The 27987-nt window shown below is 44.7% G+C and overlaps 1 long non-coding RNA gene across 1 annotated transcript in view; it reads left to right on the plus strand.

The window, feature by feature from the left end:
- The window catches only part of LOC122934476, a 249714-nt gene that overhangs the window by 64458 nt on the left and 157269 nt on the right, over positions 1 to 27987 (plus strand). The window contains exon 2 of the long non-coding RNA XR_006388666.1: positions 3862 to 3965. This is a non-coding gene — a long non-coding RNA (uncharacterized LOC122934476). The remainder of the gene's footprint in view (positions 1 to 3861; positions 3966 to 27987) is intronic.

A 27987-nucleotide genomic window follows, 5' to 3' on the forward strand; every position in this document is an offset into this window, starting at 1 on the left:
CAGAACAGTCTTCCATTTTGCCACACTCCATTTTAAATGATCCCTGGCCCAGTGAAAACGCCTGAGCTTGTGGATCTTGCTTAGAAATGGCTTCTTCTTTGCACTGTAGAGTTTCAGCTGGCAACGGCGGATGGCACAGTGGATTGTGTTCACTGACAATGGTTTCTGGAAATATTCCTGAGCCCATTCTGTGATTTCCTTTACAGTAGCATTCCTGTTTGTGGTGCAGTGTCGTTTAAGGGCCCGTAGATCACGGGCATCCAGTATGGTTTTACAGCCTTGACCCTTACGCACAGAGATTGTTCCAGATTCTCTGAAACTTCGGATGATGTTATGCACAGTTGATGATGATAGATGCAAAGTCTTTGCAATTTTTTGCTGGGTAACACCTTTCTGATATTGCTCCACTATCTTTCTGCGCAACATTGTGGGAATTGGTGATCCTCTACCCATCTTGGCTTCTGAGAGACACTGACACTCTGAGAAGCTCTTTTATACCCAATCATGTTGCCAATTGACCTAATTAGGGGTAATTGGTCTTCCGGATCCTCGTTATGCTCAAATTTACTTTTTCCAGCCTCTTATTGCTACTTGTCACAACTTTTTGGGGATTTGTTGACACCATGAAAATTTGAATCAACGTATTTTTCCTTTAAAATGATACATTTACTCGGATTAAACGTTTGATCTGTCATCTACGTTCTATTACAAATAAAATATTGACATTTGCCATCTCCACATCATTGCATTCAGTTTTGATTCACAATTTGTTTAGTGTCCCAACTTTTTGGGAATCCGGTTTGTACAAACTAAATCAGACATTACATAAAAATCAACTAATCAACAATTCAAACAATAGGGGTGGCAGCCCTGCTCACAAGAGCCTACAATCAATGAGGAAACAGGAATGACACAAAAGGTAAAGTGCTTGTCTTGTACAATAGTCCAGCCATCTTATATACAAAAAGGATAGTATATAGTACATACAACTGCATGATCCAGGCCTCGGTCAGTGTGCCTCAATTATCAAAACTGTGTAATAGGAAAACTGTTATTATTTTCCCTTATAACATGGTTATAAAGTAAAATAATAGCATTCTGAATACAGTATGCATAGTTAAATAGCGCTGGTGGGGTTAAAAAATAATAATAATTTAACTCACCTTGCTCGCGCAGCCCGACATCTCTCCTGTCTCTTTCTTTGCTGATTGCAGTCAAAGGACCTGTGGTGATGTCACTCTGGTCATCACATGATCCATCACATGATCCATCACCATGGTAAAAGTTCATGTGATGGACCATGTGATGACCGGAGTGACGTCACCACAGGTCCTTTGACTGCAATCAGCAAAGAAAGAGACAGGATAGATGCCGGCTGCGCGAGCAATTGGATTAAGGTGAGTTCAATTATTTTTAATTTGTTTTAACCCCTCCAGCCCTATTGTACTATGCATTCTGTATTCAGAATTCTATTATTTTCCCTTATAACCATGTTATAAGGGAAAATAATACAATCTACAGAACACCGATCATGCACGATTTTTCTCACGCGCGTGCAAAATGCATTACAATATTTTGCACTCGCGCGGAAAAATCGCGCATGTTCCCGCAACGCACGCGCACCTTTTCCCACAACGCCCGTGTGAAACCAGCCTAAGTGAAAGTGAAAGGCGAGCTCTGATTGGTCATGGGCAGCTAAGATAGTTTTCCTTTGAATCAGTTTAATAACTCACCCATGATGTGTTTTTAGGGTACTCTTAAAAATGTTGACTTTGGGAATTAATCTGATTGTATGGTGCATTGCATTCCAGAGAATTGGTGGCGCAAAAGGAAAGCTAAAAGTCTTAACTATGTTAATGTTCTCTACCTGTACTATACATACTTTACACTACATATACTATGACCTAGGTCCTAGGAGACCTCAGAGTGTCTCAGGCCAATTGTAACAGTTCCAATTTGGTTAGAATCGACCCACATTAAATCGATCAACCGATTCGGACAAATGGTACCCGAATTGAATTTTGAGTGATTTGCTCATCTCTAGGACTGTCTCTATTACAAAGGAAACATTTTGAAGTGGTGATTTTTCAGGTAAACAAAACATGAAATATTAATGTATATTATAGAAAAGCCATGAAAGCAGCAATTGTATGTTCCAACCAAGGGGAAATCTGTCACTTATTTGCGCTTGATGACACATAATTTTTATGGCAAATCTATCATGTTGGATTTGGGTAGTAGCACAGGGGCTGAACTGAAATGAAGTCAAGCAGCTTGACTGGTGTCTAAACACCATCTATCACCTGGCTGGGGAATTACTAAAGAGGCCAGCTGCTAATCATTTAGTCTGTTGGAACATGAAACCTCATTTTGGCTACATTAGGATTATGCTAAGCAGATCTGCTAACAGGTTTTATTTAAAATGTACCAGTGTACTTTTTAATGATGAGAGAAATTAAAACAAAATAAAAATGAAGTGTTAATTACATGGGGTTGAATTTAATGTCTCTAGATGTTTCCCTGGTATGTATAACTGATACTATGCTAATTAGAGAAGTTACTGCATGGAAATACACAGCAGTGAAGTCAGCCTAAAATCAAGACATACAAGAGGTCTTTAGGGGCAGATTGGCCATAGACCTTACAGGGAAATTTCCCGGTGGGCAGATACCCAGGGGCCACCCAAGCCCACCTCTCTGCCGCTGGCCAGGTACATAATTAGCTCTCTATGGTAATTAACGCTGTGAGAATCAGGTACTCATTTAAGCCTCATCAGTGGCCACTGATGAAGGGGTCATCTCTCTAAACCCCGAAACACGTTTGATATTACCCCCCAGTTTTGGAATAAAGACAAACGCACATCGACTATCTGAGGAGGCGAGGAATCCATTACTGAAAATATCAAGCCACGCAGAAAACTTTCGCTACACGGAGGAAACCCTCATTCATTGTGGGGTCACGTGCACACTAAAGGTTGGCGCAGGATTTGAATACAAGTAATGGCCCTTGAGACCGGAACCCTCGATTTCCATGTCGAGGGCAACGGAGTCCATTAAAGTCCTCCCGGTAAGATTGTGACAGTTTGTTCTTTTAAGCGATCATTTGGATAATACAGCAGGACGCCGCTGTTTCTGTTAAGTGAGCGGGACGCCGCTCTGTATGTTGTTAGTGCTCTTGAGACTAATAATTACCTGGCACATTGATTTGGCTCTTGGAAGACTTTCAGGTTGCCATTACATTGTGAACATTCTATATTACTAGAGGTCCGGCTGATTGTTATCCTTCCAGACATTGAGATCTATTGATGAACTGGTGATGAATTTTTAGCAATATTGCGATACAACATTTATATTTATTTATTACTGCTGCCAAATTAATTATACTATTAACCATCTGGTTTTTATCTACCTATTTATACCATCAATTGTACCATTCATTATCAGAATTTTATCTATATATTACCAATAAAATTCCAATACTATAGATAGTGCCCCACTATTACTTATTTATTCTTATCTATTTGTCAGATTGGGTGCTGTGATTCCTCGTCACCCGTGTGCGACATATTTCTGATTTTATTTTAGTATTTATATGTGTTCCCTACTTTTACATTGTTCAGTCTTTCTTCTCCCTTTTATTTAAACTTTTGGAGCATGTACAGCTCCATGAATTTAACATTTTTGCCTGGATTGACCCTTTAACAAACTAAAATATTTGTCATGTCATGTATGGACTGTGCGTTTGGCACGCATCTTTTAACATTTTCATAGAATGCACATTCCAGCTGTAGGTAACTGTGTGCCTATGCATTTGTATATGCAACTGAGTCATATTGTAAAAAACATATATTTTTTTTTGTAGACTCGGTTTTGGAACACATCAGGCTGATAGGACTCTTATGCACCGTAATGTCATTGCTGGATATTCTGTAGAGCCAAATGTGATGTGAACGCTGACTAAAAAAGGTACAGTATGTAGACTTAACATGCCTTGTTTTGACTGTGTGAACATCTCATACGAATAAGTGCATTTTATTATTATACTGCCGTCTGCCATATGTGTAGCACTCTTTAGGAAATATACTAACTTTGGTTAGTGGCTGCAAATGATTAATACCAAAGAAAGACTTCAGTATCGGTTGGCACTTCTTTTATTAGACACTGTTCATTCATTCATATATTTTTGTCCTTCCTTTGGTACTACAGAAATAAGAGGGAGGCTGATAAGGTCAATTCTGTGCAACCTACAGCAGCTGTTAAAAGTGAGACTAGCAATCTGTCCCTTTGATTGCTCGCTTACAAAGACGTGCAAGAATTTAAAGACTTGACAAAGAAAATTAATAATTTTGGACAAGTCCACAAATCACCTAAAATAAAAAATTACCTCACCTCTCACCTCCTTCTCCAGTGTGGCCCTCCTGCCACTGCTACAAACTGCAGTGGTTACGTGCTGGCATAGAGTATGTGACGGCTGTAGACAATCACTGTCTTCAGGTGAAGATAGTGATTAGTTGCTTCAGTCACATGCCGTATACCAGTACATCACTGCTGAAGTCTGTAGACAAGCAGTGTCAGGATCACCAGGGCGGGACCACGGGGAACCACACTGAAGAAAGAGATGAACATAAGTGCACATACCCGAACAACATTTTTTTAGACATTAGTTTTTTTTTTTCAAATTATCTTGGCTAACTTCTTTATGGAGCACCAGAACTATTATCTTTAGGGCATGCTCACAAGTGGTATACACTACTGCCTATGAGGGTGAACTTTGGGACAAGAGCCATAAGATCCTTTAGCCACACACAAACTTCCACTCCTGTCAGAGGCAAGTCGGAGGCTGCGAATAAATGCCTTGGTGCATTATGTGGCCTATGGGCTGCGAGACCCTTGGTTAAAATGAATCAGGTGGTTATTCTATACAAGATTCCTCCCACAATAATGACAAAATATAATGCATTCAGTAATAATGTATGTTGGTGTATCATTTGGAAAAGCTGTATTATTCTCATTATTATTATTTTCATAATTGGATTATTACCGTATTTTTCACCCCAAGACACACTTTTTCCCCCCCAAAATGTGGAGAAAATGCTAGTGCATCATATGGGGTGAATACTAATGAGTGCTTCCATTATGAAAGTGCTCATTAGTACCGGAGGAGCGGGAAGCAGTGAATGCAAGACAGGAGTGGCTGTGCGTGTCGGGTCACAGCAGAGTGCGGCAGGAAGAGATGGAGCTGGATCCTGGGAACAGAGGCAGCTGCAGACGGAGCAGGAGAGGTAAGTGGATTTTTTATTTTATTTGCTCTGTGCAAGGGGGTCTGTACTGAGGTCTGGGGTCATTCATATTCGGGGTCTGATCTGAGGTCTGAATGAGGGGTTATCCCATAATGGGGCCATTACCTTAGGTCTGGGGGTCATTAACCTTTTGGCTCTGATCTCAGGTCTGATTGTGGGGTCATTCACATTGGGCTCTTAGCAGATGTCTGATCTGCAATATTATTGGGTTCTTATTAACATTGGGGTCTGAGCTGAGGTCAGATTGAAGGTCTGATTAACATTGGGGGTCTGATCTGAGGTCTAATGAAAAAAAAATTCCCCTATTCTACTCCTCTAAAACCTAGGTGCGTCTTATTGGCCAGTGCATCTTATAGGGTGAAAAATACAGGTACATAAATATTATTATTATATTACAATACTAGGATCCATTTTGCAAAACTCTAAGGGCTGTTTCACATGAGCGGATGTCGTGCGTGACATCCGCTGCGTGAATGACAGCCAAGACCCGATGCGGACAGCAGAAGCACGGAGCATTAACATGATTGATAATGCTCCGTGCCTCTCTGTGACTTCTTTACTACGAAATCATAGTGAGATAAAGTTGTCACTGTGATTTTGTAGTAAAGAGATCACAGCGAGGCACGGAGCATTATCAGTCATGTTAATGCTCCGTGCTTCTGCTGTCCGCATCGGGTCTTGGCTGTCATTCACGCAGCGGATGTCACGCACGGCATCCGCTCATGTGAAACAGCCCTAAGTAACTGATATCACAAACATAATATTTATCATAACTTGACTACTTTTGCATCTGTTTTTAATTCCTACTTTATCTTTTATTCCTAAACAAATATTTTATTTCCATTTATGTGCATAATTAGGGGGATTTATCATTTCTCATGCCAATTTTCATGGATAAAAAAGCCACTCACAAACCCAGTTTCTGCAACTTTTTAAAGGCTAATGTGACAAGATTGTGTCACAAGTGGCATTTCTATTCTATTCTTGCCACTTTTCAAAACGGTGGGGTGGAGAGGGGTGAGGAGGCCCAGCAGATTTATCTTCATTTATGCCAGTTTTCTAGTGTAAATAAAGATAGAAATCTACAGCTGCTTGGAGCTGCCATAGATTTATGATTAACAGCACGAGGATCCTCCTAATTTGGTGTTATCTCCCGATGAAGCAATGAGGGTTGAAGTTCTGGGGTCCGCATTTTACCTAATATGTCCAAGCCTGCTCGGTACTTCAAGTTGTTATACATATAGCATATGCACTTTACTTAGAGTTTATTTTTATTTATTTATTTTATGCACTTATATAGTGTTGCTATATGTCTTTACAGACATTTGCATCAAGCTGTCCCCAATGGGGCTTACAATTTAAGTTCCCTATCAGTGTGTCTTTGGACAGTGAGTACCTGGAGGAAACCCACGCAAACACCAGGAGAACATACAAACTCCATGCAGATGTCTTGGTCGGATTCAAACCCAGGACCCCAGTGCTGCAAGCTACCAGTGCTAATGACTGAGCCAGTGTGCTGTCCCCATTTTTATACAATATTTTTGTCAATTAGTTACTTTGCCACTGGCGCTTTATCCTTTTTGATTTTAACCTAATTCACATTTTTTATTATACTGCATTTCACCTTTAATTATTTTAGTTTAGTACACAATGATGCTATAAAGGGACACATTTATTAAGACTGGGGTTTTAGACACAGATAATAAACCCCTAAGCTAGCAGTGAATTTGCCAAAGTTATGAAGAGGCACCTCTTTGGCAGATCCTCCGACAGCTTCCTAGCTGTCATACATTTAGACCATTTTCTACGCATAGAAAATGGTAAATGAGATAGGCCTGCGAGCCCATCCCTTTCCCCATGCACGCCACGCCTACTTATTTAGACCTGGCGTGAGCGGGGAGAAGGCACAGATTGCAGCACAACTAGCTTTTGCGCTGCAATCTGCGCCTGAACTACGCCTAATATAGGCGTATTTCAGCTTAATAAATGACCCCCAAAGTTTTTATAATTTAGCCAGTGTACATATATTACAATTATTATATGTGATCTTAATTTTTGTATATTTATGTATGCAATTAATAATTTTAATAAGAAAATATATAAAACTATACTACTTTTGAATTATTTATAACTAAGGACTTTTTCAACAGTAATATCTAATGTATAGGTGTTTGTTAATTTATGACTAGGGATGAGCGAACTCGAACTGTATAGTTCGGGTTCGTACCGAATTTTGGGGTGTCCGTGACACGGACCCGAACCCGGACATTTTCGTAAAAGTCCGGGTTCGGGTTCGGTGTTCGTCGCTTTCTTGGCGCTTTTGTGACGCTTTCTTGGCGCTTTTTGAAAGGCTGCAAAGCAGCCAATCAACAAGCGTCATACTACTTGCCCCAAGAGGCCGTCACAGCCATGCCTACTATTGGCATGGCTGTGATTGGCCAGAGCACCATGTGACCCAGCCTCTATTTAAGCTGGAGTCACATAGCGCCGCCCGTCACTCTGCTCTGATTAGCGTAGGGAGAGGTTGCGGATGCGACAGTAGGGCGAGATTAGGCAGATTAACTCCTCCAAAGGACTTCACTTGATTAATCGATCGATCTGCAGCTGTGCATCATTGAGCTGCTGAAATTCAAATGCTCACTCACTGTTTTTAGGCTGCCCAGACCGTTTGTCAGTCACTTTTTTCTGGGGTGATCGGCAGCCATTTTGTGTCTTGTGCGGTGCTGCGACCAAGTGCATCCAAGCTGCGACCAAGTGCATTTAACCCTCAATGGTGTGGTTGTTTTTTGGCTAAAGCCTACATCAGAGTGAAGCTGTCACACCAAGTGCATTTAACCAGCAATAGTCTGTTCATTTTTTGGCCATATACTAAATCAGGGGCAAGCTGCGCCTGTCACCAAGTGCATTTAACCCTCAATGGTGTGGTTGTTTTTTGGCTAAAGCCTACATCAGGGTGAAGCTGTCACACCAAGTGCATTTAACCAGCAATAGTCTGTTTATTTTTTGGCCATATACTACATCAGGGGCAAGCTGCGCCCGTCACCAAGTGCATTTAACCCTCAGTAGTGTGGTTCGTCAAGCTGTGACACCAAGTGCATTTAACCAGCAATAGTCTGTTCATTTTTTGGCCATATACTACATCAGGGGCAAGCTGCGCCCGTCACCAAGTGCATTTAACCCTCAGTAGTGTGGTTGGTCAAGCTATCACACCAAGTGCATTTAACCAGCAATAGTCTGTTCATTTTTTGGCCATATACTAAATCAGGGGCAAGCTGCGCCCGTCACCAAGTGCATTTAACCAGCAATAGTCTGTTCATTTTTTGGCCATATACTACATCAGGGGCAAGCTGCGCCCGTCACCAAGTGCATTTAACCCTCAGTAGTGTGGTTGGTCAAGCTATCACACCAAGTGCATTTAACCAGCAATAGTCTGTTCATTTTTTGGCCATATACTAAATCAGGGGCAAGCTGCGCCCGTCACCAAGTGCATTTAACCAGCAATAGTCTGTTCATTTTTTGGCCATATACTACATCAGGGGCAAGCTGCGCCCGTCACCAAGTGCATTTAACCCTCAGTAGTGTGGTTGGTCAAGCTATCACACCAAGTGCATTTAACCAGCAATAGTCTGTTCATTTTTTGGCCATATACTAAATCAGGGGCAAGCTGCGCCCGTCACCAAGTGCATTTAACCAGCAATAGTCTGTTCATTTTTTGGCCATATACTACATCAGGGGCAAGCTGCGCCCGTCACCAAGTGCATTTAACCCTCAGTAGTGTGGTTGGTCAAGCTATCACACCAAGTGCATTTAACCAGCAATAGTCTGTTCATTTTTTGGCCATATACTAAATCAGGGGCATGCTGCGCCCGTCACCAAGTGCATTTAACCAGCAATAGTCTGTTCATTTTTTGGCCATATACTACATCAGGGGCAAGCTGCGCCCGTCACCAAGTGCATTTAACCCTCAGTAGTGTGGTTCGTCAAGCTGTGACACCAAGTGCATTTAACCAGCAATAGTCTGTTCATTTTTTGGCCATATACTACATCAGGGGCAAGCTGCGCCCGTCACCAAGTGCATTTAACCAGCAATAATGTGGTTATTTTTTGGCCATATCCCAGTCTAATTCTGTCACTAAATCCATACCGGTCACCCAGCGCCTAAATACTAGGCCTCAAATTTATATCCCGCTAAATCTCTCGTTACCGCTGTCCTGTTGTGGCTGGGAAAGTTATTTAGTGTCCGTCAAAGCACATTTTTTGTTCTGGGTTGAAGTACAATTCCCAATTTAGCAATTTCATCATTTAGTGGTTCCTGCTATATCAGAGCTATTTGAAATCTATCCCTAAAAGGGTATATAATATTCAAGGTGCACATAGGGTCATTCAGAATAACTTCACACACATGCTACTGTGCATTTCCAAGTCTAATTCTGTCGCTAAATCCATACCGGTCACCCAGCGCCTAAATACTAGGCCTCAAATTTATATCCCGCTAAATCTCTCGTTACCGCTGTCCTGTTGTGGCTGGGAAAGTTATTTAGTGTCCGTCAAAGCACATTTTTTGTTCTGGGTTGAAGTACAATTCCCAATTTAGCAATTTCATAATTTAGTGGTTCCTGCTATATCAGAGCTATTTGAAATCTATCCCTAAAAGGGTATATAATATTCAAGGTGCACATAGGGTCATTCAGAATAACTTCACACACACGCTACTGTGCATTTCCAAGTCTAATTCTGTCGCTAAATCCATACCGGTCACCCAGCGCCTAAATACTAGGCCTCAAATTTATATCCCGCTAAATCTCTCGTTACCGCTGTCCTGTTGTGGCTGGGAAAGTTATTTAGTGTCCGTCAAAGCACATTTTTTGTTCTGGGTTGAAGTACAATTCCCAATTTAGCAATTTCATAATTTAGTGGTTCCTGCTATATCAGAGCTATTTGAAATCTATCCCTAAAAGGGTATATAATATTCAAGGTGCACATAGGGTCATTCAGAATAACTTCACACACACGCTACTGTGCATTTCCAAGTCTAATTCTGTCGCTAAATCCATACCGGTCACCCAGCGCCTAAATACTAGGCCTCAAATTTATATCCCGCTAAATCTCTCGTTACCGCTGTCCTGTTGTGGCTGGGAAAGTTATTTAGTGTCCGTCAAAGCACATTTTTTGTTCTGGGTTGAAGTACAATTCCCAATTTAGCAATTTCATAATTTAGTGGTTCCTGCTATATCAGAGCTATTTGAAATCTATCCCTAAAAGGGTATATAATATTCAAGGTGCACATAGGGTCATTCAGAATAACTTCACACACACGCTACTGTGCATTTCCAAGTCTAATTCTGTCGCTAAATCCATACCGGTCACCCAGCGCCTAAATACTAGGCCTCAAATTTATATCCCGCTAAATCTCTCGTTACCGCTGTACTGTTGTGGCTGGGAAAGTTATTTAGTGTCCGTCAAAGCACATTTTTTGTTCTGGGTTGAAGTACAATTCCCAATTTAGCAATTTCATAATTTAGTGGTTCCTGCTATATCAGAGCTATTTGAAATCTATCCCTAAAAGGGTATATAATATTCAAGGTGCACATAGGGTCATTCAGAATAACTTCACACACACGCTACTGTGCATTTCCAAGTCTAATTCTGTTAGTTAATCCATACCGGTCACCCAGCGCCTAAATACTAGGCCTCAAATTTATATCCCGCTGAATTTGAATACAATACATTGGGCCAAATAATATTTTTGTTGTTGTGGTGAACCATAACAATGAGAAAAACATCTAGTAAGGGACGCGGACGTGGACATGGTCGTGGTGGTGTTAGTGGACCCTCTGGTGCTGGGAGAGGACGTGGCCGTTCTGCCACATCCACACGTCCTAGTGTACCAACTACCTCAGGTCCCAGTAGCCGCCAGAATTTACAGCGATATATGGTGGGGCCCAATGCCGTTCTAAGGATGGTAAGGCCTGAGCAGGTACAGGCATTAGTCAATTGGGTGGCCGACAGTGGATCCAGCACGTTCACATTATCTCCCACCCAGTCTTCTGCAGAAAGCGCACAGATGGCGCCTGAAAACCAACCCCATCAGTCTGTCACATCACCCCCATGCATACCAGGGAAACTGTCTCAGCCTCAAGTTATGCAGCAGTCTCTTATGCTGTTTGAAGACTCCGCTGGCAGGGTTTCCCAAGGGCATCCACCTAGCCCTTCCCCAGCGGTGAAAGATATAGAATGCACTGACGCACAACCACTTATGTTTCCTGATGATGAGGACATGGGAATACCACCTCAGCATGTCTCTGATGATGACGAAACACAGGTGCCAACTGCTGCGTCTTTCTGCAGTGTGCAGACTGAACAGGAGGTCAGGGATCAAGACTGGGTGGAAGACGATGTAGGGGATGATGAGGTCCTAGACCCCACATGGAATGAAGGTCGTGCCACTGACTTTCACAGTTCGGAGGAAGAGGCAGTGGTGAGACCGAGCCAACAGCGTAGCAAAAGAGGGAGCAGTGGGCAAAAGCAGAACACCCGCCGCCAAGAGACTCCGCCTGCTACTGCCCGCCGCCATCTGGGACCGAGCACCCCAAAGGCAGCTTCAAGGAGTTCCCTGGCATGGCACTTCTTCAAACAATGTGCTGACGACAAGACCCGAGTGGTTTGCACGCTGTGCCATCAGAGCCTTAAGCGAGGCATTAACGTTCTGAACCTGAGCACAACCTGCATGACCAGGCACCTGCATGCAAAGCATGAACTGCAGTGGAGTAAACACCTTAAAACCAAGGAAGTCACTCAGGCTCCCCCTGCTACCTCTTCTGCTGCTGCCGCCTCGGCCTCTTCTGCTGCTGCCGCCTCGGCCTCTTCCTCCGCCTCTGGAGGAACGTTGGCACCTGCCGCCCAGCAAACAGGGGATGTACCACCAACACCACCACCACCACCTCCGTCACCAAGCGTCTCAACCATGTCACACGGCAGCGTTCAGCTCTCCATCTCACAAACATTTGAGAGAAAGCGTAAATTCCCACCTAGCCACCCTCGATCCCTGGCCCTGAATGCCAGCATTTCTAAACTACTGGCCTATGAAATGCTGTCATTTAGGCTGGTGGACACAGACAGCTTCAAACAGCTCATGTCGCTTGCTGTCCCACAGTATGTTGTTCCCAGCCGCCACTACTTCTCCAAGAGAGCCGTGCCTTCCCTGCACAACCAAGTATCCGATAAAATCAAGTGTGCACTGCGCAACGCCATCTGTGGCAAGGTCCACCTAACCACAGATACGTGGACCAGTAAGCACGGCCAGGGACGCTATATCTCCCTAACTGCACACTGGGTAAATGTAGTGGCAGCTGGGCCCCAGGCGGAGAGCTGTTTGGCGCACGTCCTTCCGCCGCCAAGGATCGCAGGGCAACATTCTTTGCCTCCTGTTGCCACCTCCTCCTTCTCGGCTTCCTCCTCCTCTTCTTCCACCTGCTCATCCAGTCAGCCACACACCTTCACCACCAACTTCAGCACAGCCCGGGGTAAACGTCAGCAGGCCATTCTGAAACTCATATGTTTGGGGGACAGGCCCCACACCGCACAGGAGTTGTGGCGGGGTATAGAACAACAGACCGACGAGTGGTTGCTGCCGGTGAGCCTCAAGCCCGGCCTGGTGATGTGCGATAATGGGCGAAATCTCGTTGCAGCTCTGGGACTAGCCTATTTGACGCACATCCCTTGCTTGGCGCATGTGCTGAATTTGGTGGTGCAGAAGTTCATTCACAACTACCCCGACATGTCAGAGCTGCTGCATAAAGTGCGGGCCGTCTGTTCGCGCTTCCGGCGTTCACATCCTGCTGCTGCTCGCCTGTCTGCGCTACAGCGTAACTTCGGCCTTCCCACTCACCGCCTCATATGCGACGTGCCCACCAGGTGGAACTCCACCTTGCACATGCTGGACAGACTGTGCGAGCAGCAGCAGGCCATAGTGGAGTTTCAGCTGCAGCACGCACGGGTCAGTCGCACTACAGAACAGCACCACTTCACCACCAATGACTGGGCCTCCATGCGAGACCTGTGTGCCCTGTTGCGCTGTTTCGAGTACTCCACCAACATGGCCAGTGGCGATGACGCCGTTATCAGCGTTACAATACCACTTCTATGTCTCCTTGAGAAAACACTTAGGGCGATGATGCAAGAGGAGGTGGCCCAGGAGGAGGAGGAGGAGGAGGAGGAGGAGGAAGAGGGGTCATTTTTAGCACTTTCAGGCCAGTCTCTTCGAAGTGACTCAGAGGGAGGTTTTTGGCAACAGCAGAGGCCAGGTACAAATGTGGCCAGACAGGGCCCACTACTGGAGGACGAGGATGAGGAGGAGGTGGAGGAGGATGAGGATGAAGCATGGTCACAGCGGGGTGGCACCCAACGCAGCTCGGGTCCATCACTGGTGCGTGGCTGGGGGGAAAGGCAGGACGATACGCCTCCCACAGAGGACAGCTTGTCCTTACCCCTGGGCAGCCTGGCACACATGAGCGACTACATGCTGCAGTGCCTGCGCAACGACAGCAGAGTTGCCCACATTTTAACCTGTGCGGACTACTGGGTTGCCACCCTGCTGGATCCACGCTACAAAGACAATGTGCCCACCTTACTTCCTGCACTGGAGCGTGATAGGAAGATGCGCGAGTACAAGCGCACGTTGGTAGATGCGCTACTGAGAGCATTCCCAAATGTCACAGGGGAACAAGTGGAAGCCCAAGGCCAAGGCAGTGGAGGAGCAAGAGGTCGCCAAGGCAGCTGTGTCAATGCCAGCTCCTTTGAGGGCAGGGTTAGCATGGCAGAGATGTGGAAAACTTTTGTCAACACGCCACAGCTAACTGCACCACCACCTGATACGCAACGTGTTAGCAGGAGGCAACATTTCACTAACATGGTGGAACAGTACGTGTGCACACCCCTCCACGTACTGACTGATGGTTCGGCCCCATTCAACTTCTGGGTCTCTAAATTGTCCACGTGGCCAGAGCTAGCCTTTTATGCCTTGGAGGTGCTGGCCTGCCCGGCAGCCAGCGTTTTGTCTGAACGTGTATTCAGCACGGCAGGGGGCGTCATTACAGACAAACGCAGCCGCCTGTCTACAGCCAATGTGGACAAGCTGACGTTCATAAAAATGAACCAGGCATGGATCCCACAGGATCTGTCCGTCCCTTGTCCAGATTAGACATTAACTACCTCCCCTTAACCATATATTATTGGACTCCAGGGCACTTCCTCATTCAATCCTATTTTTATTTTCATTTTACCATTATATTGCGAGGCTACCCAAAGTTGAATGAACCTCTCCTGTGTCTGGGTGCCGGGGCCTAAATATATGCCAATGGACTGTTCCAATGTTGGGTGACGTGAAGCCTGATTCTCTGCTATGACATGCAGAATGATTCTCTGCTGACATGAAGCCAGATTGTCTGTTACGGGACCTCTCTCCTCTGCCTGTGTGCTGGGCCTAAATATATGCCAATGGACTGTTGCAGTGGTGGCTGACGTGAAGCCTGATTCTCTGCTATGACATGCAGACTAATTCTCTGCTGACATGAAGACAGATTCTCTGTTACGGGACCTCTCTCCTCTGCCTGTGTGCTGGGCCTAAATATATGCCAATGGACTGTTGCAGTGGTGGCTGACGTGAAGCCTCATTCTCTGCTATGACATGCAGACTGATTCTCTGCTGACATGAAGCCAGATTCTCTGTTACGGGACCTCCCTCCTCTGCCTGGGTGCTGGGCCTAAATATATGCCAATGGACTGTTCCAATGTTGGGTGACGTGAAGCCTGATTCTCTGCTATGACATGCAGAATGATTCTCTGCTGACATGAAGCCAGATTGTCTGTTACGGGACCTCTCTCCTCTGCCTGTGTGCTGGGCCTAAATATATGCCAATGGACTGTTGCAGTGGTGGCTGACGTGAAGCCTCATTCTCTGCTATGACATGCAGACTAATTCTCTGCTGACATGAAGCCAGATTGTCTGTTACGGGACCTCTCTCCTCTGCCTGTGTGCTGGGCCTAAATATATGCCAATGGACTGTTGCAGTGGTGGCTGACGTGAAGCCTCATTCTCTGCTATGACATGCAGACTGATTCTCTGCTGACATGAAGCCAGATTCTCTGTTACGAGACCTCCCTCCTCTGCCTGGGTGCTGGGCCTAAATATATGCCAATGGACTGTTGCAGTGGTGGCTGACGTGAAGCCTCATTCTCTGCTATGACATGCAGACTGATTCTCTGCTGACATGAAGCCAGATTCTCTGTTACGGGACCTCTCTCCTCTGCCTGTGTGTGTGCTGGGCCTAAATATATGCCAATGGACTGTTGCAGTGGTGGCTGACGTGAAGCCTCATTCTCTGCTATGACATGCAGACTAATTCTCTGCTGACATGAAGACAGATTCTCTGTTACGGGACCTCTCTCCTCTGCCTGTGTGTGTGCTGGGCCTAAATATATGCCAATGGACTGTTGCAGTGGTGGCTGACGTGAAGCCTCATTCTCTGCTATGACATGCAGACTGATTCTCTGCTGACATGAAGCCAGATTCTCTGTTACGGGACCTCCCTCCTCTGCCTGGGTGCTGGGCCTAAATATATGCCAATGGACTGTTCCAATGTTGGGTGACGTGAAGCCTGATTCTCTGCTATGACATGCAGAATGATTCTCTGCTGACATGAAGCCAGATTGTCTGTTACGGGACCTCTCTCCTCTGCCTGTGTGCTGGGCCTAAATATATGCCAATGGACTGTTGCAGTGGTGGCTGACGTGAAGCCTCATTCTCTGCTATGACATGCAGACTAATTCTCTGCTGACATGAAGCCAGATTGTCTGTTACGGGACCTCTCTCCTCTGCCTGTGTGCTGGGCCTAAATATATGCCAATGGACTGTTGCAGTGGTGGCTGACGTGAAGCCTCATTCTCTGCTATGACATGCAGACTGATTCTCTGCTGACATGAAGCCAGATTCTCTGTTACGAGACCTCCCTCCTCTGCCTGGGTGCTGGGCCTAAATATATGCCAATGGACTGTTGCAGTGGTGGCTGACGTGAAGCCTCATTCTCTGCTATGACATGCAGACTAATTCTCTGCTGACATGAAGACAGATTCTCTGTTACGGGACCTCTCTCCTCTGCCTGTGTGTGTGCTGGGCCTAAATATATGCCAATGGACTGTTGCAGTGGTGGCTGACGTGAAGCCTCATTCTCTGCTATGATATGAAGACTGATTCTCTGCTGACATGAAGCCAGATCCTCTGTTACGGGACCTCTCTCCTCTGCCTGGGTGCTGGGCCTAAATATATGCCAATGGACTGTTGCAGTGGTGGCTGACGTGAAGCCTCATTCTCTGCTATGACATGCAGACTGATTCTCTGCTGACATGAAGCCAGATTCTCTGTTACGGGACCTCCCTCCTCTGCCTGGGTGCTGGGCCTAAATATATGCCAATGGACTGTTGCAGTGGTGGCTGACGTGAAGCCTCATTCTCTGCTATGACATGCAGACTGATTCTCTGCTGACATGAAGCCAGATTCTCTGTTACGGGACCTCTCTCCTCTGCCTGTGTGTGTGCTGGGCCTAAATATATGCCAATGGACTGTTGCAGTGGTGGCTGACGTGAAGCCTCATTCTCTGCTATGACATGCAGACTGATTCTCTGCTGACATGAAGCCAGATTCTCTGTTACGGGACCTCCCTCCTCTGCCTGGGTGCCGGGCCTAAATATATGCCAATGGACTGTTGCAGTGGTGGCTGACGTGAAGCCTCATTCTCTGCTATGACATGCAGACTGATTCTCTGCTGACATGAAGACAGATTCTCTGTTACGGGACCTCCCTCCTCTGCCTGGGTGCTGGGCCTAAATATATGCCAATGGACTGTTGCAGTGGTGGCTGACGTGAAGCCTCATTCTCTGCTATGACATGCAGACTAATTCTCTGCTGACATGAAGCCAGATTCTCTGTTACGGGACCTCTCTCCTCTGCCTGGGTGCTGGGCCTAAATTTATGAAAATGGACTCTTACAGTGGTGGGTGACGTGAAGCCAGATTCTCTGCTATGGGACCTCTCTCCAATTGATTTTGGTTAATTTTTATTTATTTAATTTTTATTTTAATTCATTTCCCTATCCACATTTGTTTGCAGGGGATTTACCTACATGTTGCTGCCTTTTGCAGCCCTCTAGCTCTTTCCTGGGCTGTTTTACAGCCTTTTTAGTGCCGAAAAGTTCGGGTCCCCATTGACTTCAATGGGGTTCGGGTTCGGGACGAAGTTCGGATCGGGTTCGGATCCCGAACCCGAACATTTCCGGGATGTTCGGCCGAACTTCTCGAACCCGAACATCCAGGTGTTCGCTCAACTCTATTTATGACAACTACTTTTGAATTATTTATAACTAAGGATTTTTTCAACAGTAATATCTAATATATAGGTGTTTGTTAATTTATGACAAGACCTGCACTTCTTCATAAACTAGGTGCATCCTCCGGCAGCACCCCCAGTAAAAGAACAGCTATATAGAGAGAAAACTTTCATGGAATTGCTAGAAATGTGTACACAGATTACTACAATTACCTGAAAATAGATTTTGCTTTTTAATATAAAAAAGTAACCAAATGGAGATTGAAGGGAAAAAAATATTAAATATAGATGATTCCATTCAAGTAAATTATTTTAGATGGCTTTAGGCTACTTTATGTAATAAAAATATATAAAATAAAACAACGATAAAGACCAAATTATTGCATTGTTTGAAGTACGGGATCAGTTACTGTGGAATTCTAGCAGTCCACAGTGTTATGCTCTGATCACAGTATAATTTATTCCACAGGGCTGTCATATTATTAGCGTTCCCTGAGCCAGCATTCCTATTGGTTATTTTAAACCAAAAATTTGGCTGAGCTCCGAAAATTGCTTTAAATGTAACATTATATGAATGCTTAGAGGGGATCTATTTAAGCTTTATTGTATTTAGTGCCTGCAGCCCTATTCTTGTCTGCTAAAATATTAGGACCCTAAAACAACCCAATAAAGTAAATGAGTTATAAATGTCTGATAGGCAAGGGGCCTGCCTCTGGGACCCAACCTATCGGTAGAAGAGTAGGTGCCATGGGGAGTAGAGAGTAGATCACCCATGTGTGTATTTCTCTCTGTTATATAAATGGGAGTTATGGAAAAATTAAAGTGCCATCTCCTGACAGGTGTGAAAACATTGACATGGGAACCCGACATTTATGGTGTATTCTACAGGTAGGAAAACTTACAGGTGTATCACAAATATATTTGACTGGGTAACCCCCTTTTTACAGATGAATTCAATTTATTACTTTAATAGGTTGGTTAGAGGTCCTCATTTGTTTTCTTAAAGGATTATTAGCACAAAGGGGCACAGTTATTTAGACCGGCGTTTTAGATGCTGCTCTTAATAAATCCATAAGCTGGCTGTGGTTCCGCTGAAATTATGAAGAGGTGCCGACCTCTTCATAACTTCAGCGGATCCTCTGCCATTTGTAAATGTAAGACAGCTTCCAAGCTGAAACAGGCGCAGAAAATGGTAAATGAGACGGCCTCCTGGCCCATCCTCTTCCCCTTTAGTAACTTATCCTTCCCACTGTCATGGTCATATTGTTTTTCCCCTTTAGTAACTTATCCTTCCCACTGTCATGGTCATATTGTTGTTTGACAGTGACGCAGTTGTCGTGCAGACTCATTTCTGGTGGCAATGTGTAGTTTTTGGTTTGCACGCGCAATTCCACTTTAAGGTGTGCCTCCCTGCTGTTTGGTGTGCTAGTGGTTAATCTTCTAGCTAGTGGGGATTATAGTGTGTCCTGGGTGTGGCTGCAAGCTTGTTATATATCTGTGGTTTGCACGCTGGGGGCAGTGGTTCTACAGCCTAGTTTGGTGATGGCGCTCCGCTCCTTGCCTGGGTGATTCTGCCCAGTCTTTGAGGACCACCTTATTGGACATAAATTGTCTTTCCTTATGTTTTCTCCTGATTCCCTACCTCACTTGTCATTTGTTAGGTGTGAGTTTATGTTCAGGGTGTGCTGTACGTCTTCATGGTTGTTACATGTCTGGGCTGTTGTTGGTGTTTGTCCCTACATGTATGTTTGACGTTTGCCCTGTATGTTGATGCCTGTTTGCAGCGCTTCTTGGGGCTGCCATGCACTGTGTGAGCATGGGGGGCTCTGGCAGAGTTGGTATGCTGGATTCCTGTGTGGGTTGTTTGTACTGTGACCTGCTGTGTGTTCGGGCTCCTGTACTGATGCATGGGTTCCAGTTGTGGAGGCTTTGGCAGGTAAGTGAGTTGTCTTGTTGTTCTTACCTGCCGATCCACTTTCTGAGTATGGTCTCTCCTTTTCCCTTTGTTGTTAGGCCTGTGGAGACTCTGTTTAATCCGTGTCTTGGATGAACCGGGTTGTCTCTAGTCCCTGTCTCCTAACTTCAGGGAAATTCAGGGATTTCAGGGTTCTGAGGTTCCAGCGTATGGGCATAGGGATGCTTTAGGAGGTGAACTGCTCCTTTATTCTGGCATACTTTCCTAGCAGCTACCCTTTATCTCTTTACACTGTCACGGTGGGGAGTGGGGGAAACCCCCCACCGTACAATGTAAAGAGATAAAGGGTAGTTTCCTGGAAAGTACGGGAGCAGGTCACCTCCTAAAGCATCCCTAAATCTGTTCCTGTTCTCCTAACTGTATGAGCTGACCCAGGAGGAGACAGGGACCAGAGACAACCAGGTTTATCCAAAACACAGATGAACCAGAGTCTCCACAGGCCTAGCAACAAAGGGAAAAGAAGAGACCATACTCGGCAAGAGGATCGGCAGGTAAGAACAACAAGACAACTCACTTACCTGCCGAAGCCTCCACAACTGGAACCCGTGCATCAGTACAGGAGCCCGAACACACAGCAGGTTACAGTACAAAAAACCCACACAGGAATCCAGCATACCAACTCTGACAGCAATGCTGCAAATAGTTATCAACATACAGGGCAAACATCAAACATACATGTAGGGACAAACACCAACAACAGCCTAGATATGTAACAACCAAGAAGACGTACAACACACCCTGAACATAAACCCACACCTAACAAATGACAAGTGAGGTAGGGAATCAGGAGAAAACATAAGAAAAGACAATTTATGTCCAATAAGGTTGCCCTCAAGGACTGGGCAGAATCACCCAAGCAAGGAGCAAAGCGCCATCACCAAACAAGGCTGTAGAACCACTGCCCCCAGCCTGCAGGCCACAGGTATATAACAAGCTTGCGGCCACACCCAGGACATACCATAATCCCCACTAGCTATAAGATTAACCCCTAGCACACCAAACAGCAGGGAGGCACACCTTAAAGGGGAATTGCACGTGCAAACAAAAAACTACACGTTGCCACCAGCAACAAGTCAGCACGGCAACCGCGTCACTGTCAAACAACAATATGACCATGACACCCACTTTCTGACCACAATCTTCATTCATTTACCATAAAGACCTCTCACTTTTCTCATGGCAATCCTACTTTTCACACTTACAGAAACCTACACACCATTAACTGTTAGCAACTTATTAACACCCTACAACTAGCTCTTACCCCAATCACTTCCCTCCCCTGTCCATACTTGGCAGCCAATCATTACAACTAGACCCTCAAAACCACCCTAGATGAAGTTGCTCCAATATCAATCGGACCCTCTTGACACAGAGCACGGCAACCCTGGCACACACCTGAAACACATTTTGTACAGTGCTGCTCCAGATGTGCAAAACGCTTATGGAGAAAATTGCGACTATCAGCAGACTTCTGCCATTATAAATATATGCTCAAAACATACAATTCGGCTCTCAATATTGCCAAACAAAAGTACTTCAGCTCTCTCATCTCCTCACTGTCAAATAACCCAAAACGACTCTTTGACACTTTTCATTCCCTTCTAAGCCCTAAAGTTCCAGAACCTGTCACTGGCGTCTGCGCTGATGGCATGGCCAGTGCCACTTACTTCAGGGACAAGATTGGCAGTATCCGGCAGGAAATAATCTCTGAGTCCCCAAATAATTTCAACTCTCCTCCCTCCAATTTCTCCACATGCTATCTTTCCTCTTTTGACCCTATAACAGAGGAAGAAGTCTCCAGGCTTTTCTCTTCTTCGCGACCCACAACCTGTAGCAGTGATCCTATTCCATCACACCTTGTCCAGTCCCTCTTCCCGGCTGTCATCACTTACCTAACTAAAAATTTTAACCTCTCTCTTCTGGTATCTTTCCCTCCCCTTTCAAACACTCTATTAAAACCCCACTACTAAATAATACATATCTTGACCCGACCTGTGTTGCTAACTACCAACCTGTTTCTAACCTCCCCATCATCTCTAAACTACTTGAACGTCTTGTCTACTCTCGCTTAATAAGCTATCTCTTTGCAAACTCTATTCTTGACCCCTTATAATCTGCCTTTCGCCCTCTTTACTCTACAGAAACTGCCCTTACTAAAGTGTCTAACTATTGCCTGACAGCAAAAAGAAATGGTGACTATTCGCTATTGATTCTGCTGGATCTCTCTGCAGCGTTTGATACCATAGACCATAAACTTCTCCTCACCATGCTCCACTCAATTGGCCTTAAGGACACTGTTCTCTATAGGTTCTCTACCTATCTCTCTGGCTCCTCTAGTGTATAATTCGCTGGCTCTTCTTGTCCTCTTCCTCTACTCTTCTCCCTCTATACAGCCCCCATCGCACAGACTATGAGATTTGGCTTTCAATACCATCTCTATGCTGACAACACCTAACTATACACTTCATCCCCTGATGTCACCCCTGCTTTACTCCTAAACACCAGTAATTATATGGCAGCTGTCTCTAACATCATGTCCTCTCTGTATCTAAAACTGAACCTTTCAAAAACTGAACTTTTTGTCTTTCCCCTATCTACTAACTCACCTAAACTTGATATTTTGATTTCGGTCTGCAGCACTAACTCCTGTGCAACATGCCCGCTGTCTTGACTCAGATTTTTCCTTTGTTTCCCATATTCAATCACTTACATGCTCTTGTCGTCTGCACCTCAAGAATATAACCAGAATCCGCCCTTTTCTTACGGTGGAAACAGCAAAAACTGTTGTTGTTGCCTTGATTCATTCTCGTCTTGACTACTGAAACGCATTACTAATCGGTCTCCCTCTCACTAAACTCTCTCCCCTTCAGTCAGTTCTAAACGCTGCAGCCAGGCTCATCTATCCAACCAACCGCTAGGCTGATGCTACTAGTCTGTGCCAGTCACTTCACTGGTTGCCCATCCACCACAGAATACAGTTCAAACTTCTCACCCTCACCCACAAAGCTCTCCACAGTGCTGCACCTCCATATATCTCTTCCCTCATCTCCATCTACCACCCTACTCGTGCTCTCCAGAAAGTTAGTGACCTAAGACTAATAACCTCCATTATTTGTACCTCTCACTCCCGTCTTCAAGACTTTTCTCGAGCTGTACCTACTCTCTGGAATACTCTTCCCCAGAATACTAGGTCAATTCACAACTCCACCTTCAAACGTGCTTTAAAAACACATATTTTCAGGCAGGCTTATCAAGCTACCTAAAATGACTTTTACCAGACTAAACCTTTCCCCCGCCAACTCCTCTGGCCTAAATTCGATCCTCTAGTAGCCCCAAACCCGAAGCAGATCGGCCGGCACCACTCCTGCCAGTTCAACAATGACTCAAATCCTAGTTATCACAATAAACTACCTTATGTTTCACCCCCAATTCCTTATAGATTGTAAGCTTTTGTACTTTTGTTTTGTACATGAACCCTATGAATTTGTAAAGTGCTGCGGAATATGGTGGTGCCATATACAGGTCAAACTCGGAAAATTAGAATATTTTGCAAAGTTCATTTATTTCAGTAATGCAACTTAAAATGTGAAAATAACATATGAGATAGACTCATTACATGCAAAGCGAGATATTTCAAGCCTTTATTTGTTTTAATTTGGATAATTATGGCTCATAGCTTATGAAACCCCAAAGTCACAATTTTGAGGTACCCTTTGCTGAGGGGGTATGGACTAATTAGCTGACTAGAGTGTGACACTTTAAGGCTAGAATATTGAACCTTTTCACAAAATTCTAATTTTAAGCTGCATTAACCACTTCAGCCCCGCTAGGTGAAACCCCCTTCATGACCAGGCCACTTTTTACACTTCGGCACTACACTACTTTCACCGTTTATCGCTCGGTCATGCAACTTACCACCCAAATGAATTTTACCTCCTTTTCTTCTCACTAATGGAGCTTTAATTTGGTGGTATTTTATTGCTGCTGACATTTTTACTTTTTTTGTTATTAATCAAAATGTAACGATTTTTTTGCAAAAAAATGACATTTTTCACTTTCAGCTGTGAAATTTTGCAAAAAAAACGACATCCATATATAAATTTTTCGCTAAATTTATAGTTCTACATGTCTTTGATAAAAAAAAAATGTTTGGGCAAAAAAAAAATGGTTTGGGTAAAAGTTATAGCATTTACAAACTATGGTACAAAAATGTGAATTTCCGCTTTTTGAAACGGCTCTGATTTTCTGAGCACCTGTCATGTTTCCTGAGGTTCTACAATGCCCAAACAGTAGAAAAACCCCACAAATGACCCCATTTCGGAAAGTAGACACCCTAAGGTATTCGCTGATGGGCATAGTGAGTTCATAGAACTTTTTATTTTTTGTCACAAGTTAGCGGAAAATGATGATGATTTTTTATTTTTTTTTTTTTTCTTACAAAGTCTCATATTCCACTAACTTGCGACAAAAAATAAAAAATTCTAGGAACTCACCATGCCCCTCACAGAATACCTTGGGGTGTCTTCTTTCCAAAATGGGGTCACTTGTGGGGTAGTTATACTGCCCTGGCAATTTAGGGGCCCAAATGTGTGAGAAGAACTTTGCAATCAAAATGTGTAAGAAATGACCGGTGAAATCCGAAAGGTGCACTTTGGAATATGCGCCCCTTTGCCCACCTTGGCAGCAAAAAAGTGTCACACATGTGGTATCGCCGTACTCAGGAGAAGTTGGGGAATGTGTTTTGGGGTGTCATTTTACATATACCCATGCTGGGTGAGAGAAATATCTTGGCAAAAGACAACTTTTCCCATTTTTTTATACAAAGTTGGCATTTGACCAAGATATTTTTCTCACCCAGCATGGGTATATGTAAAATGACACCCCAAAACACATTGCCCAACTTCTCCTGAGTACGGCGATACCAGATGTGTCACACTTTTTTGCTGCCAAGGTGGGCAAAGGGGCACATATTCCAAAGTGCACCTTTCGGATTTTGCAGGGCATTTTTTACACATTTTGATTGCAAAGTTCTTCTCACACATTTGGGCCCCTAAATTGCCAGGGCAGTATAACTACGCCACAAGTGACCCCATTTTGGAAAGAAGACACCCTAAGGTATTCCGTGAGGGGCATGGCGAGTTCCTAGAATTTTTTATTTTTTGTCACAAGTTAGCGGAAAATGATGATTTTTTTTTCTTTCTCTTTTTTCCTTACAAAGTCTCATATTCCACTAACTTGCGACAAAAAATAAAAAATTCTAGGAACTCGCCAGTGCCCCTCACGGAATACCATGGGGTGTCTTCTTTCCAAAATGGGGTCACTTGTGGCGTAGTTATACTGCCCTGGCAATTTAGGGGCCCAAATGTGTGAGAAGTACTTTGCAATCAAAATCTGTAAAAAATGACCGGTGAAATCCGAAAGGTGCACTTTGGAATATGTGCCCCTTTGCCCACCTTGGCATCAAAAAAGTGTCACACATCTGGTATCGCCGTACTCAGGAGAAGTTGGGGAATGTGTTTTGGGCTGTCATTTTACATATACCCATGCTGGGTGAGAGAAATATCTTGGCAAAAGACAACTTTTCCAATTTTTTTATACAAAGTTGGCATTTGACCAAGATATTTTTCTCACCCAGCATGGGTATATGTAAAATGACACCCCAAAACACATTGCCCAACTTCTCCTGAGTACGGCGATACCAGATGTGTCACACTTTTTTGCTGCCAAGGTGGGCAAAGGGGCACATATTCCAAAGTGCACCTTTCGGATTTTGCAGGGCATTTTTTACACATTTTGATTGCAAAGTTCTTCTCACACATTTGGGCCCCTAAATTGCCAGGGCAGTATAACTACGCCACAAGTGACCCCATTTTGGAAAGAAGACACCCCAAGGTATTCCGTGAGGGGCACGGCGAGTTCCTAGAATTTTTTATTTTTTGTCGCAAGTTAGTGGAATATGAGACTTTGTAAGGAAAAAAGAAAAAAAAAAGAAAAATCATCATTTTCCGCTAAATTGTGACAAAAAATAAAAAATTCTAGGAACTCGCCGTGCCCCCCACGGAATACCTTGGGGTGTCTTCTTTCCAAAATGGGGTCACTTGTGGCGTAGTTATACTGCCCTGGCAATTTAGGGGCCCAAATGTGTAAGAAGTACCTTGAAATCAAAATGTGTAAAAAATGGCCTGCGAAATCTGAAAGGTGCCCCTTTGCCCACCTTGGCTGCAAAAAAGTGTCACACATCTGGTATCGCCGTACTCAGGAGAAGTTGGGGAATGTGTTTTGGGGTGTCATTTTACATATACCCATGCTGGGTGAGAGAAATATCTTGGCAAAAGACAACTTTTCCCATTTTTTTTATACAAAGTTGGCATTTGACCAAGATATTTCTCTCACCCAGCATGGGTATATGTAAAATGACACCCCAAAACACATTGCCCAACTTCTCCTGAGTACGGCGATACCAGATGTGTCACACTTTTTTGCAGCCTAGATGCGCAAAGGGGCCCAAATTCCTTTTAGGAGGGCATTTTTAGACATTTGGATCCCAGACTTCTTCTCACACTTTCGGGCCCCTAAAAAGCCAGGGCAGTATAAATACCCCACATGTGACCCCACTTTGGAAAGAAGACACCCCAAGGTATCCAATGAGGGGCCTGGCGAGTTCCTAGAATTTTTTTTTTTTTGCATAAGTTAGCGGATATTGATTTTTTTTGTTTTTTTTCTCACAAAGTCTCACTTTCCGCTAACTTAGGACAAAAATTTCAATCTTTCATGGACTCAATATGCCCCTCACGGAATACCTTGGGGTGTCTTCTTTCCGAAATGGGGTCACATGTGGGGTATTTATACTGCCCTGGCTTTTTAGGGGCCCTAAAGCGTGAGAAGTCTGGAATATAAATGTCTAAAAATGTTTACGCATTTGGATTCCGTGAGGGGTATGGTGAGTTCATGTGAGATTTTATTTTTTGACACAAGTTAGTGGAATATGAGACTTGGTAAGAAAAAACAAAAACAAAAACAAACAAAAAATTTCCGCTAACTTGTGCCAAAAAAAATGGCTGAATGGAGCCTTACCAGGGGGGGAGTGATCAATGACAGGGGGGTGATCACCCATATAGACTCCCTGATCACCCCCCTGTCATTGATCACCCCCCCTGTAAGGCTCCATTCAGACATCCGCATGATTTTTTACGGATCCATGGATACATGGATCGGATCCACAGAACGCATGCGGACGTCTGAATGGAGCCTTACAGGGGGGTTATCAATGACAGGGGGTGATCAGGGTAATCAGGGTGATCACCCCCCTGTCACTGATCACCCCCCCTGTAAGGCTCCATTCAGACATCCGCATGATTTTTTACGGATCCATGGATACATGGATCGGATCCACAAAACGCATGCGGACGTCTGAATGGAGCCTTACAGGGGGGTAATCAATGACAGGGGGTGATCAGGGTAATCACCCCCTGTCACTGATCACCCCCCCTGTAAGGCTCCATTCAGACGTCCGCATGATTTTTACGGATCCATGGATACATGGATCTGATCCACAGAACGCATGCAGACGTCTGAATGGAGCCTTACAGGGGGGTTATCAATGACAGGGGGTGATCAGGGTAATCAGGGTGATCACCCCCCTGTCACTGATCACCCCCCCTGTAAGGCTCCATTCAGACATCCGCATGATTTTTTACGGATCCATGGATACATGGATCGGATCCACAAAACGCATGCGGACGTCTGAATGGAGCCTTACAGGGGGGTTATCAATGACAGGGGGTGATCAGGGTAATCAGGGTGATCACCCCCCTGTCACTGATCACCCCCCCTGTAAGGCTCCATTCAGACATCCGCATGATTTTTTACGGATCCATGGATACATGGATCGGATCCACAAAACGCATGCGGACGTCTGAATGGAGCCTTACAGGGGGGTTATCAATGACAGGGGGTGATCAGGGTAATCACCCCCTGTCACTGATCACCCCCCCTGTAAGGCTCCATTCAGACGTCCGCATGATTTTTACGGATCCATGGATACATGGATCGGATCCACAGAACGCATGCAGACGTCTGAATGGAGCCTTACAGGGGGGTTATCAATGACAGGGGGTGATCAGGGTAATCAGGGTGATCACCCCCCTGTCACTGATCACCCCCCCTGTAAGGCTCCATTCAGACATCCGCATGATTTTTACGGATCCATGGATACATGGATCGGATCCACAAAACGCATGCGGACGTCTGAATGGAGCCTTACAGGGGGGTTATCAATGACAGGGGGTGATCAGGGTAATCAGGGTGATCACCCCCCTGTCACTGATCACCCCC

This window comes from Bufo gargarizans, chromosome 4 (genome assembly GCF_014858855.1).
Source record: "Bufo gargarizans isolate SCDJY-AF-19 chromosome 4, ASM1485885v1, whole genome shotgun sequence".
Lineage (NCBI taxonomy): Eukaryota > Metazoa > Chordata > Amphibia > Anura > Bufonidae > Bufo > Bufo gargarizans.